The sequence below is a fragment of the Ranitomeya imitator genome, chromosome 9 (assembly GCF_032444005.1).
Source record: "Ranitomeya imitator isolate aRanImi1 chromosome 9, aRanImi1.pri, whole genome shotgun sequence".
NCBI lineage: Eukaryota > Metazoa > Chordata > Amphibia > Anura > Dendrobatidae > Ranitomeya > Ranitomeya imitator.
Genome location: NC_091290.1, coordinates 35,582,880 through 35,596,668, shown reverse-complemented (window position 1 = coordinate 35,596,668; position 13,789 = coordinate 35,582,880).

Below are 13,789 nucleotides of genomic sequence, written 5' to 3'. Positions count from 1 at the left end.
GCGAAAATTTTTAAAATTTTGCAATTTTCAAACTTTGTATTTTTATGCCCTTAAATCAGAGAGATATGTCACGAAAAATAGTTAATAAATAACATTTCCCACATGTCTACTTTACATCAGGACAATTTTGGAAACAAAATATTTTCAAACTTTGTATTTTTATGCCCTTAAATCAGAGAGATATGTCACGAAAAATAGTTAATAAATAACATTTCCCACATGTCTACTTTACATCAGGACAATTTTGGAAACAAAATTTTTTTTTGTTAGGGAGTTATAAGGGTTAAAAGTTGACCAGCAATTTCTCATTTTTACAACACCATTTTTTTTAGGGACCACATCACATTTGAAGTCATTTTGAGGGGTCTATATGATAGAAAATAATGAAATGTGACACCATTCTAAAAACTACACCCCTCAAGGTTCTCAAAACCACATTCAAGAAGTTTATTAACCCTTTACGTGCTTCACAGGAACTGAAACAATGTGTTTTTTTGCAAACATCTTAATTCAGAACCATTTTTTTTATTTTCACAAGTGTAAAAACAGAAATGTAACCATAAATTTTGTTATGCAATTTCTCCTGAATACGCCAATACCCCATATGTGGGGGTAAACCACTTTTTGGGCGCACCGCAGAACTTAGAAGTGAAGGAGCGCCGTTTGACTTTTTCAATGCAGAATTGGCTGGAATTGAGATCGGACGCCATGTCGCGTTTGGAGAGCCCCTGATGTGCCTAAACAGTGGAAACCCCCCACAAGTGACACCATTTTGGAAACTAGACCCCTTAAGGAACTTATCTAGATGTGTGGTGAGCACTTTGAACCCCCAAGTGCTTCACAGAAGTTTATAACGTAGAGCCGTGAAAATAAAAAATCGCTTTTGTTTACACAAAAATGATCTTTTCGCCCACAAATTCTTATTTTCACAAGGGTAACAGGAGAAATTAGACCGCAAAAGTTGTTGTGCAATTTCTCCTGAGTACGCTGATACCCAATATGTGGGGGTAAACCACTGTTTGGGCGCACCGCAGAGCTTGGAAGAGAAGGAGTGCCGTCTTACTTTTTCAATGTAGAATTGGCTGGAATTGAGATTGGACGCCATGTCGCGTTTGGAGAGCCCCTGATGTATCTAAACAGTAGTAACCCCCCACAAGTGACCCCATTTTGGAAACTAGACCCCCCATGGAACTTATCTAGATGTGTGGTGAGAACTTTGAATGCCCAAGTGCTTCACAGAAGTTTATAATGCAGAGTCGTGAAAATAAGAAATAATTTTTTTTCCACAAAAAGGATTTTGTAGCCCCCAAGTTTTTATTTTCACAAGGGTAACAAGAGAAATTGGACCCCAGAAGTTGTTGTCCAATTTATCCCGAGTATGCTGATGCCAAATATGTGGGGGTAACCCACTGTTTGGGCGCACGGCAGAGCTCAGAAGGGAGGGAGCACCATTTGACATTTTGAGCGCAAAATTGGCTGTCGTGTTTGGAGACCCCCTGATGTACCTAAACAGTGGAAACCCCCCAATTCTAGCTCCAACTCAACTCCAACACACCCCTAACCCTAATCCCAACCCGATCCATAATCCTAATCACTAACCCTAACGATAATCCCAACCCTTACCCCAAAACAACCCTAACCATAACCCTAATCAAAACCCTAAATCCAACACACCCCTAATCCTAATCTCAACACTAACCTCAAACCTAACCCTAATCCCAATACACCCCTAATCACAACCCTAACCTTAACCCTAATCCCAAACCTAACCCTAATCCCAAGCGTAACCCTAATGCCAACCCTAATCCAAACCCTAACCCTAATCCCAACTCTAACCCTAACTTTAGCCCCAACCCTAACCCTAGCCCTAAGGCTACTTTCACACTTGCGTCGTTTGGCATCCGTCGCAATCCGTCATTTTGGACAAGAAAAGGATCCTGCAAATGTGCCCGCAGGATGCGTTTTTTGCCCATAGACTTGTATTGCCGACGGATCGTGACGGATGGCCACACGTCGCGTCCGTAGTGCACTGGATCAGTGTTTTGGCGGACCGTCAGCACAAAAAAAGTTCAATGTAATGTTTTTTTTGTACGTCGCATCCGCCATTTCTGACCGCGCATGCGTGGCCGTAACTCCGCCCCCTCCTCCCCAGGACATAGATTGGGCAGCGGATGCGTTGAAAAACAACATCCGCTGCCCACGTTGTGCACAATTTTCACATCGTGCGTCGGTATGTCGGGCCGATGCATTGCGACGGCCCCGTACCGACGTAAGTGTGAAAGAAGCCTAACCCTAAATTTAGCGCCAACCCTAACTCTAAATTTAGCCCCAACCCTAACCCTAAATTTAGCCCTAACCCTAGCCCTAACCCTACCCCTACCCCTACCCCTAGCCCTAGCCCTAACCCTACCCCTAACCCTAGCCCTAACCCTACCCCTAGCCCTAACCCTACCCCTAACCCTAATTTTAGCCCCAACTGCTCTTCTCCTGCCGGCCGGCAGATGGAGACAGATGGCGGGCGCACTTCACATGCGCCCGCCATTTTCTTTTGCCCAGAAGATGCCGGCGGCCAGGAGGAGCAGCAGGAGGATCCAGGGACACAGGTGAGTATGATAGGGTCCCCGAATCCCCCTATTTCTCTGTCCTCTGATGTGCGATCACATCAGAGGACAGAGAATTACACTTTGCTTTTTTTTTTTTTTTTTGCGGTCGCCGGTAAACAGTTAATTACCGGCGATCGCAAAACAGGGGTCGCTAAAACCGACCCCCGATCATGCTCTTTGGGGTCTCGGCTACCCCCGGCAGCCGAGACCCCAAAGATTCTCGCGGGGCTGGCCGGCGGGCGCACTGCGCATGCGCCCGCCATTTTCAAGATGGCGGCGCCCACCGGGAGCCACGAGGAGCATCGGGGGAGATAGGTAAGTATTGGGGGGCTACCTGGGACCCCTTTTCTCTATCCTCCGATGTGCGATCACATCGGAGGATAGAGAAATTAAAAAGAGATCGCGTTTTTTTTTTTTTTTTTGCGATCGCCGGTAAACGGTTAATTACCGGCGATCGCAAATGCAGGGTGGGTTAAAACCCCCCCGAATCATGTTCTCTGGGGTCTCGGCTACCCCCGGCAGCCGAGACCCCGGAGAAAATCCGACTCTGGGGGGCGCTATTTACTTTTTCCACAGCGCCGTTAATTAACGGCGCTGTGGTTTAAGTATCCTTAGCGGCCGCCGTTAAAAGGCGTATCGGCGGTCGCTAAGGGGTTAAAGGCGTATGACCAGTATTCCTTGGACTTAAAGGTGCATGTCCAGTATCCCCTGGTCTTATAGCCGCATGACCAGTATTCTCTGTTCTTATTAAAGGGACTCTGTCACCTGAATTTGGAGGGAACAATCTTCAGCCATAAGGGCGGGGTTTTCGGGTGTTTGATTCACCCTTTCCTTACCCGCTGGCTGCATGCTGGCTGCAATATTGGATTGAAGTTCATTCTCTGTCCTCCGTAGTACATGCCTGCACAAGGCAATCTTGCCTTGCGCAGGTGTGTACTATAGAGCAGAGGTCCCCAACTCCAGTCCTCAAGGCCCACCAACATGTCATGTTTTCAGGATTTCCTTAGTTTTGCCCAGGTAATAATTGCATCACCTGTGCAATGCAAAGGAAATCCTGAAAACATGACCTGTTGGTGGGCCTTGAGGACTGGAGTTGGGGACCTCTGCTATAGAGGACAGAGAATGAACTTCAATCCAATATTGCAGCCAGCATGCAGCCAGCGGGTAAGGAAAGGGTGAATCAAACACCCGAAAACCCCGCCCTTATGGCTGAAGATTGTTCCCTCCAAATTCAGGTGACAGAGTCCCTTTAAAGCCGCATGACCAGTATTCCCTGGTCTTAAAGGCATATGACCAGTATTCCATGGTCTTAAAGGTGCATGTCCAGTATTCTCTGGTATTAAAGGCGCATGACCAGTATTCTCTGGTATTAAAGGCGCATGACCAGTATTCCCTGGTATTAAAGGCGAATGACCAGTATCCTCTGGTCTTAAAACCGCATGACCAGTATTTTCTGTTCTTAAAGGCACATAACCAATATTCCCTGGTCTTAAAGCTGCATGACCAGTATTCTCTGTTCTTAAAGGCGCATGACCAGTATTCCCTGGTCTTAAAGGGCATGACCAGTATTCCCTGGTCTTAAAGGGCATGACCAGTATTCCCTGGTCTTAAAGGCGCATGACCAGTATCCTCTGGTCTTAAAACCGCATGACCAGTATCCTCTGGTCTTAAAACCGCATGACCAGTATTCTCTGTTCTTAAAGGCACATGACCAGTATTCCCTGGTCTTAAAGCTGCATGACCAGTATTCTCTGTTCTTAAAGGCGAATGACCAGTATTCCCTGGTCTTAAAGGCAAATAACCAGTATCCCCTGGTCTTAAGGCCGCATGACCAGTATTCTCTGTTCTTAAAGGCGCATGACCAGTATTCCCTGGTCTTAAAGCTGAATGACCAGTTTTCCCTGGTCTTAAAGGCGCATGACCAGTATTCCCTGGTCTTAAAGGCGCATGACCAGTATTCCCTGGTCTTAAAGGCGCATGACCAGTATTCCCTGGTCTTAAAGGCGCATGACCAGTATTCCCTGGTATTAAGGGCGCATGATCAATCCGAGGAGCCCTCCGCCGCCGACCCCAGCTTATCCCAGAGTACCTAGTTCCCCTCAGTGGACTTCGTCACTGACCATAATCCATGGTTCTCTGACCAAGAGATTGAATCCCTCCGTGTACACTGTGTGGCTCGGGGTGCTCACAGGACCGATGTACATGGTCCCTATCCTACATGGGAGCCGTCGGCTAGCAGGGGCCGCAAGTATTCTAGAAACGTACAGGCGTCTAGAAACATACAGACATCTAGAAAACGGAAGTTTTCGTTTCCTGCTCCCTCACCAATGATTTGATGACAAGGCTCTGAATATGGATCAGATATTGACTGAACTTGCCAGAGCTTCAGAGAAGAGTAACCAATCTCGGTACATTGACGAAGACTCTGGCTCTGCTCTAAACTACACAGTGTCCCTCATAAGGTGACTAAACTCCCTCATAGAGCATTTGCCATTCGGTCCAGATAAGCGATTCACTGGACAGAAGACTCTACGTGGGATGCCATGCCTGGCCTGATTTTTAAGGGCGACGGGTCCTTTAAAGGGCACCGATCTCCCCACACTATCAACAGACGAGCACACGGAGTGTCGTCTCCATATTTCCTCTCTGCACCCAGGCCTAACGCCAGACAACCTGTCCTGTCCACCCGGAGACCTGAACTCTGTGGATTTATAAAGGCACCCTTTTTGGCGTACGACCACCCCCTCTGCATCACTACTATTTAGCGGATGATGCAAGAAGCCGGACAATTCCTCTCCACTTCCCTGGTAAGAGGTTGATGGATCGAGGGTTCCTAATTTTTATCTCTGCACTGTCAAAAGAGAGCAGCGATGGCAAGAGACTATGACCTGCTGGATGCAGCCACGCATTCTGCCACTGGGCAGATTAACCGGGTAGAATCTCCTGTGGTATACCTATCAGTATACCCGCCCGATGTATCATCAGTTAAAAATACAACGGACTGTCAGATAGCAAATCTGATTCGTTCCGTCTTGCAGCTTCGGGTTCAGCGCTCTATCCTCCCTAGCCGCCGCATGGATTGCTAGAGCAATGGTCTCCTGGCTGGAAACCTTAACTACCTTGATTCACACCAGTAACAACTGGCCACTCAAATCCTTTGAGCGGGAGACTGACAAGATCTAAGCGATATTGGTTCCAAGAAGGGGAACGAAAAGTAACACCGACCCTGGACCTCAAACTTCTAACAACCTTTGACATGGTCCTCCTTCTTCGGATGGAGTTCCTCCGCTCAGCCATTACTTCAACAGAAAAAGGTGCACTTTTCAGCATCCATCGACATTCGGGATGCTTACCCTCTTCAAAAATTCCTTCGCTTTACCATTCGTGAACAGCATTTTCAAGTCACAACCTTGTCCTTCGGCCTTGCTTCCGCACCCAGAGTGTTCGCAAGGGTCATGGCGGATGTCATGTTTCTCTTGCATCCTTGAGGCGTGCTCGTCCTGCCCTGTTTGGTCGACTGTCTAGCCGCCCTTCCAGGACTACGCTGAGTCGTCTATATCACTTGCGATACCCTCCCACCTGGGCTGGCAGTTAAACTTAGGGTACCGTCACACTATAACATTTCGATCGCTACGACGGTACGATTCGTGACGTTCCAGCGATATCGTTACGATATCGCTGTGTCTGACACGCAGCAGCGATCAGGGATCCTGCTGAGAATCGTACGTCGTAGCAGATCGTTTAGAACCTTCTTTCATCGCTGGATCTCCCGCTGTCATCGCTAGATCGGTGTGTGTGACACCGATCTAGCGATCTAGCGATGCGATCCAGCGATGCGTTCGCTTGTAACCAGGGTAAACATCGGGTAACTAAGCGCAGGACCGCGCTTAGTTACCCGATGTTTACCCTGGTTACAAGCGTTAAACTAAAAAAAAACAAACAGCACATACTTACATTCTGGTGTCCGTCAGGTCCCTTGCAGTCTGCTTCCAGCACTGTGACTGCCGGCCGTAAAGTGAAAGCAGAGCATAGCGGCTGTGCTTTCACTTTCACTTTACGGCCGGCAGTCACAGTGCGGGAAGCAGAGACTGCAAGGGACCTGACGGACACCAGAATGTAAGTATGTGCTGTTTGTTTTTTTTTAGTTTAACGCTTGTAACCAGGGTAAACATCGGGTAACTAAGCGCGGTCCTGCGCTTAGTTACCCGATGTTTACCCTGGTTACCCAGGGACTTCGGCATCTTGGTCGCTGGAGAGCGGTCTGTGTGACAGCTCCCCAGCGACCACACTACGATTTACCTACGATCACGGCCAGGTCATATCGCTGGTCGTGATCGTAGGTAAATCGTATAGTGTGACGGTACCCTTAGACAAGTTCTCCTCATTTCCAGCCCAGCATATATTCTTTATGAGGATGATCCTGCACACTTCCAGAAGGATGGTAATTCCCCCTCGTGACAAGGTCACGGCCCTTCAACAGGGAGCTCGCACACTTGATTAATCATCCCCTCTTTTCATTCGATTTGCTAGAAGGTTCTGAGGAAAAATGGTGACAACAATGGAAGCGGTTTCCTTCGCTCTGCTCGTGTTCAGCAAGTCTGACAGACTTTCAGACGATAGTCTCTGAGCTCCTTCTTCATCCAGAGCCTTTCTCCCAGTTCAATGGTTATTAGTAACTACCAATGCCAGTCTTCTTCTCCTTATCATTGCTCTGGACATCCGAACAGTAGTCCTACAGCAGGTCCACTGCCTTCTGGCGGGTCATCGTATCCAGTTGGATAATGATGCCACGGCGGTGCCATACGTCAATCATCTAGCAGGTACTCACGGTCAGGCTCCTTGACCGAGATACCTCACATTCTCTGATGAGCCGAGACGTATCATTCGGTGATCTCCGCAGTATATATCCCAGGAGTAGAACTCTGGACGGCAAACAAATTCAGCCGTCAGGGTTCCGCCTCAAGTCAGTGGGAACTTCATCCCGAGGTCTTCTATCAGATCTGCCTTCACCGGAGCTCTCCAGTTGTAGATTAGACGGCGTCCAGACTGAATGCCAATGTACTCGAGTTCGTGGTTCGGCCTCGAGATCCAAGAGCCATCGCACTGCATGCTCTGGTTCTGACTTGATACCAGTTTCCATAACTCCCCTTCCACTACTTCCGAGAGCCTTTTGGAAGCAGAAAGGGCCCCAGTGATCCTCCGAGATCCGCACTGACCACGTCAGTTTTTGCTTGCGGAGCTAGTATCTTCCCGCCTTATTGCAGCAAAACTGCAAGTAGGGACTTTCTTACAGAGAGTGTTCACATGTAGTTCTTCCCTATCGCATACCGTTAGATCATTGGGACCTTAATGGTCCTAGGAGTCTTACAGTAGACTCCTTTTCATCCGGGCAGACTTTACTATCAGGGAAGTTCGCCCCTTTTTTCTCTGCGATATCCTCACTCTGACGAGTCTTTGGAGCTAGCTCCCTGCTCTTTCAGACTTTTTTCCCTTATTACCTTCAAGGCAAGGTTGTCCTCAGGCCATCCCCATCCCTTGTTACCAAGGTGACATTGTATTACCACTGTTTTGAGGGCATAGTTCTTCCCTCATCTCTTTCGGCACCAGTCCACAAAATGGAATGAGTTCCCCATATTCTGGACGAAGTGAGTGCCCTGAGTAGGTACGTCTCAAGGACGGCGTCCTTCCAAAGGTTGGACTCTTTATTTGGGCTTCCTGACGGTAAGAAGGCGGCTTCCTGACGTTTTCAGGAAGGGTTTAGCCGTTTCATCGGCCAAGATAGCATGGTGGATTCCTTTCACCATCCAGGAGTCCTTCCGTGCTAGATGTCAGCCTGTCTCCAAGGGTTCTAGGCACCAGGCGTCGGCTAGGCACGCCTGCAAGCTTGTGGATTCGTCCAGTCCGCATGCATTCTTGAAGCACTATAATTCCCACACTTCCACAGATGTGAGTCTGGGCAGGCGGACTCTGCAGGCCGCAGTGGCGCACTTGTAAGTAGCGGTTACACAGGGCCTGATCTGATGTTGTCCCCACCCAGGGACTGCTTTGGGACGTCCCACGGTCTGTGTCCCCCAATGAGGCGAAGGAGAAATAGGGATTTTTGTGTACTCACCGTAAAATCCTTTTCTCCGAGCCATTCATTGGGGGACACAGCTCCACCCTGATATTAGCTTATGCTTGTTTTTATAATCTGATATGCTATACTCTCATATATAATATGACATTCCATAAGCTCAATCTGATATGCTCTATTCTCATATATAATATGACATGCTTATGTTGTTATTGATCTCCTACTGCTTTTGCACCGAACTGGTTAGCTGAGAGCCAGCAGGAGGGTGTGTACTGCAGGGGAGGAGCTAACTTTTTTGTATCACTTAGTGTCAGCCTCCTAGTGGCAGCGCAGCATATACCCACGGTCTGTGTCTTCCAATGAATAGCTAGAAGAAAAGGATTTTACGGTGAGTACACAAAAATCCCTATTTTAACCCCTTAGTGACAGGCCAAATTTTAAAAATCTGACCAGTGTCGCTTTGTGATGACTAGCTGAAGAGCCCGGCATTGCCTGGGCATAGTAACTAACTGTGGTTAGTTATAACAAATTATAATGATTATATTGCACATAAAAACATTTCACATCATATACTCAACACTACAGTTTTGCAACACAAATTAACTAAACGATTACCCAAGTATTGATATTATTATTTATTGTTATAGCGCCATTAATTCCATGGCGCTGTACATGTAAGGAGGGGTATACATAATAAAAACAAGTACAATAATCTTAAACAATACAAGTTATAACTGGTACAGGAGGAGTGAGGACCCTGCCCGCGAAGGCTCACAATCTACTTTATTTTCAATTTATTCATGAGCCTTTTGATAAACATTTTTGGCTTTTCCTTCCAGTGCAAAGATGAACAGATTTTTGGCAGTTCCAACTCTTGAACAGGCCACGTAAAGTTGACCATGAGAAAAGCATGGAGATTGCAAATCGATCCCTACTACTTTCAAGGACTGTCCCTGAGCCTTGTTAATGGACAGTCAAAGTGGAAACTGAAGGCGTTTAAAATCAAAAGGCAAATCAGATGGAATGAGTGGAATTCTTGGAATGCAAAGGTCCTCTCCTTTGGCACATCCTGTTACTGAGCTGTGTATCTAATCCTATCCTGTGTGTTACTGTCTGCTGAGCTGTGTATCTAATCCTATCCTGTGATACTGTCTGTTGAGCTGTATATCTAATCCTATCATGTGTGATAGTCTGCAGAGCCGTGTCTCTAATTCTATAATGTGTGATACTGTCTGCTGAGCCGTGAATCTAATCCTATCCTGTGTGATACTGTCTGCTGAGCCGTGAATCTAATCCTATCCTGTGTGATACTGTCTGCTGAGCCGTGAATCTAATCCTATCCTGTGTGATACAGGAAGGCAAATTTCCATTGGATGAGAGATGATCTTGGTGCAATTAACCCCTTAATCCCATATGACATCTATGACTATCCAGTCGATGTGACCTGGGACTTAATTCCTGGGGAGGGATAGTACATCAGGCAATCAGCCTCGGGGGGAGCGCGGCTCATCGCCGCCGGGTGTCAGCTGATTATCACAGCTGACATCTGGCACTATGTGCCAGGAGCTGTCATGGACCGCTCCCAGCACATTGACCCCTGGAACACAGCGATCAAACATGATAGCAGCGTTCCAGCAGCATAGGGAAGCATCGCGCAGAGAGGGGGCTCCCTGCGTGCTTCCCTGAGACCCTCGGAACAACACGATGTGATCGCGTTGTTCAGAGGGTCTCCTATGTCCTCCCTGCAGGCCCTGGATCCAAAATGGTGTGGGGCTCCTTCCGGGTCCTGCAGGGAGGTGGCTTGCAAGCGCCTGCACAGAGCAGGCCTGGCAAGCCTGCAGCGCTGCCTGTCAGATCGCTGATCTGACACAGTACTGTGCAAAGTGTCAGATCAGCGATCTGACACTATAACATGATGTCCCACACTGGGACAAAGTAAAAAAATATATATATATTGTTCCAATAAATACATTTCTTTATCGAAATAAAAAAACAATAAAAGTACACATATTTAGTATCGCCGCGTCCGTAACGACCCAAACTATACAACTGTCCCACTAGTTAACCCCTTCAGTGAACACCGTAAAAAAAAGAGGTAAAAAACGCTTTATCATACCGCCGAACAAAAAGTGGAATGACGCGATCAAAAAGACGGATATAAATAATCATGGTACCGCTGAAAACGTCATCTTGTCCCGCCAAAAAAACAAACCGCGATACAGCATAATCAGCGAAAAAATAAAAAAGTTATAGTCTTCAGAATAAAGCGATGCAAAAATAATTATTTTTTACATAAAATAGTTTTTATTGTTTAAAAGCGCCAAAACATAAAAAAATAAATGAGGTATCGCTATAATCTTACTGACCCAAAGAATAAAACTGCTTTATCCATTATACCAAACGTGGAATGGTATAAACGACCCCCCAAAATAAATGTATAAATAGCTGGTTTTTGGTCATTCTGCCTCACAAAAATCTGAATAAAAAGCGATCAAACAATGTCACCTGCCCGAAAATGTTACCAATAAAAACGTCAACTCATCACGCAAAAAACAAGACCTCACATGACTCTGTGGACCAAAATCTGGAAAAATTATAGCTCTCAAAATGTGAAGAGGCAAAAACTATTTTTTGCAATAAAAAGCGTCTTAGACTGTGTGACAGCTGCCAATCATAAAAATCCGCTAAAAAACCTCTATAAAAGTAAATCAAACCCCCCTTCATAACCCCTTTAGTTAGGGAAAAATAATAAAATTAAAAACATTTATTTATTTCCATTTTCCCATTAGGGTTGGGGCTACAGTTAGGGTTGGGGCTAAAGTTAGGGTTTGGATTACATTTACTGTTGGGATTAGGGATAGGGGTCTGTCAGGGTTAGGGGTGTGGTTAGGGATATGGTTGGGATTAGGGTTAGGGGTGTGGTTAGGGTTAGGAGTGTGTCTGGGTTAGGGTTTCAGTTAGAATTAGGGGTTTCCACTGTTTAGGCACATCAGGGGCTCTCCAAACGCGACATGGCGTTCGATCTCAATTCCAGCTAATTCTGCGTTGAAAAAGTAAAACAGTGCTTCTTCCCTTCCGAGCTCTCACGTGCACCAAAACAGGGGTTTACCCCAACATATGGGGTATCAGCGTACTCAGGACAAATTGGACAACAGGTTTTGGGGTCCAATTTCTCCTGTTACCCTTGGGAAAATATAAAACTGGGGGCTAAAAAATAATTTTTGTGGAAAAAAAAAATTATTTTCACGGATCTGCGTTATAAACTGTATTGAAACACTTGGGGGTTCAAAGTTCTCACAACACATCTAGATAAGTTCCTTGGGGGTTCTAGTTTCTAATTTGGGGTCACTTGTGGGGGGTTTCTACTGTTTAGGTACATCAGGGGTTCTGCAAAAGCAATGTGACATCAGCAGACCATTCCATCAAAGTCTGCATTCCAAAACGCCACTTCTTCTCTTCCGAGCCCCGATGTGTGCCCAAACAACAGGATTTTTGGTTGCTTACCGTAAAATCTGTTTCTTGGAGCCTTCATTGGGGGACACAGGAACCATGGGTGTATGCTGCTGCCACTAGGAGGCTGACACTATGCACAAAAAAGTTAGCTTCTCCTCTGCAGTGTACACCCCACCGACTGGCATTATGAACTTCAGTTAGTGAGAAAGCAGTAGGAGAAAAAAACAATAAGGTTGAAATAACAACCACAAACATGAGAACTGTAAACATGAGAACAGTCATAGAACACCGATCCACAGAAACTGAATAATATGGGAGGGTGCTGTGTCCCCCAATGAAGACTCCGAGAAACAGATTTTACGGTAAGCAACCAAAAATCCTGTTTTCTCTATCTCCTCATTGGAGGACAGAGACGTCCCAAGCAGTCCCTGGGGTGGGAAAACAGACTTCCATCAGGTCAGAGGACTCACCACTGCCGCCTGCAATATCCTTCTGCCTAAGCTGGCATCCGCCAAAGCGTAGGTATGGACCTTGTAAAAAATTTGGCGAATGTGTGGATGGAAGACCAGATTGCAGCTTTACAAAGCTGTAGGGCGGAAGCCCTATGGTGCACCGCCCAGGAGGCGCCGACTGCTCGGGTAGAGTGAGCCTTAATCCCGAGGTGGATCTTCCAGTCCTAGACCTGGAGGATCTACCTTGGGAGTAGCGGGAACACCAGAAAGGAGTGGGTCTAAAGGATACTGTCTTCTCGATGTGCGCAGAGCTGTGAAAATAAAAATTCTTTTTTTTTCCACAAGAATTATTTTTTAGCCCCAGTTTTGTATTTTTCCAAGGGTAACAGGAGAAATTGGACCCCAAAAGTTGTTGTGCAATTTGTCCTGAGTACACCGATACCCCATATGTGGGGGGTAACCACAGTTTGGGCGCATGGCAGAGCTCGGAAGGGAAGGAGCGCCATTTGGAATGCAGGCTTAGGTGGAATGGTCTGCAGGCGTCATATTGCATTTGCAGACCCCTTAATGTACCTAAACAGTAGAAACCCCCCACAAGTGACCCAATATTGGAAACTAGACCCCCCAAGGAACTTATCTAAATGTGTTGTGAGGACTTTGAACCCCCAAGTGTTTCACTACAGTTAATAACGCAGAGCCGTGAAAATAAAAAATCTTTTTTTTCCACAAAAATTATCTTTAACACCCAGTTTTGTATTTTCCCAAGGGTAACAGGAGAAATTAGTCCCCAAAAGTTGTTGTCCAATTTGTCCTGAGTACGCTGATACCCCATATATAGGGGGGAACCACCGTTTGGGCGCATGGCAGAGCTCGGGAGGGAAAGAGCGCCATTTGGAATGCAGACTTAGATGGATTGGTCTGCAGTCATCACGTTGCATTTGCAGAGCCCCTCATGCACCTAAACAGTAGAAACCCCCCACAGGTGACCCCATATTTGAAACTAAATCCCCCAAGGAACTTATCTAGATGTGTTGTGAGAACTTTGAACCCCCAAGTGTTTCTTTACAGTTAATAACGCAGAGCCGTGAAAATAAAAAAAATCATTTTTGTCCAACAAAAATTTTTTTTAGCCCCCCAAATTTTTATTTTCCCAAGGGTAACGAGAAATTGGACTTCGGAAGTTGTTGTCCAATTCGTCCTGAGTACGC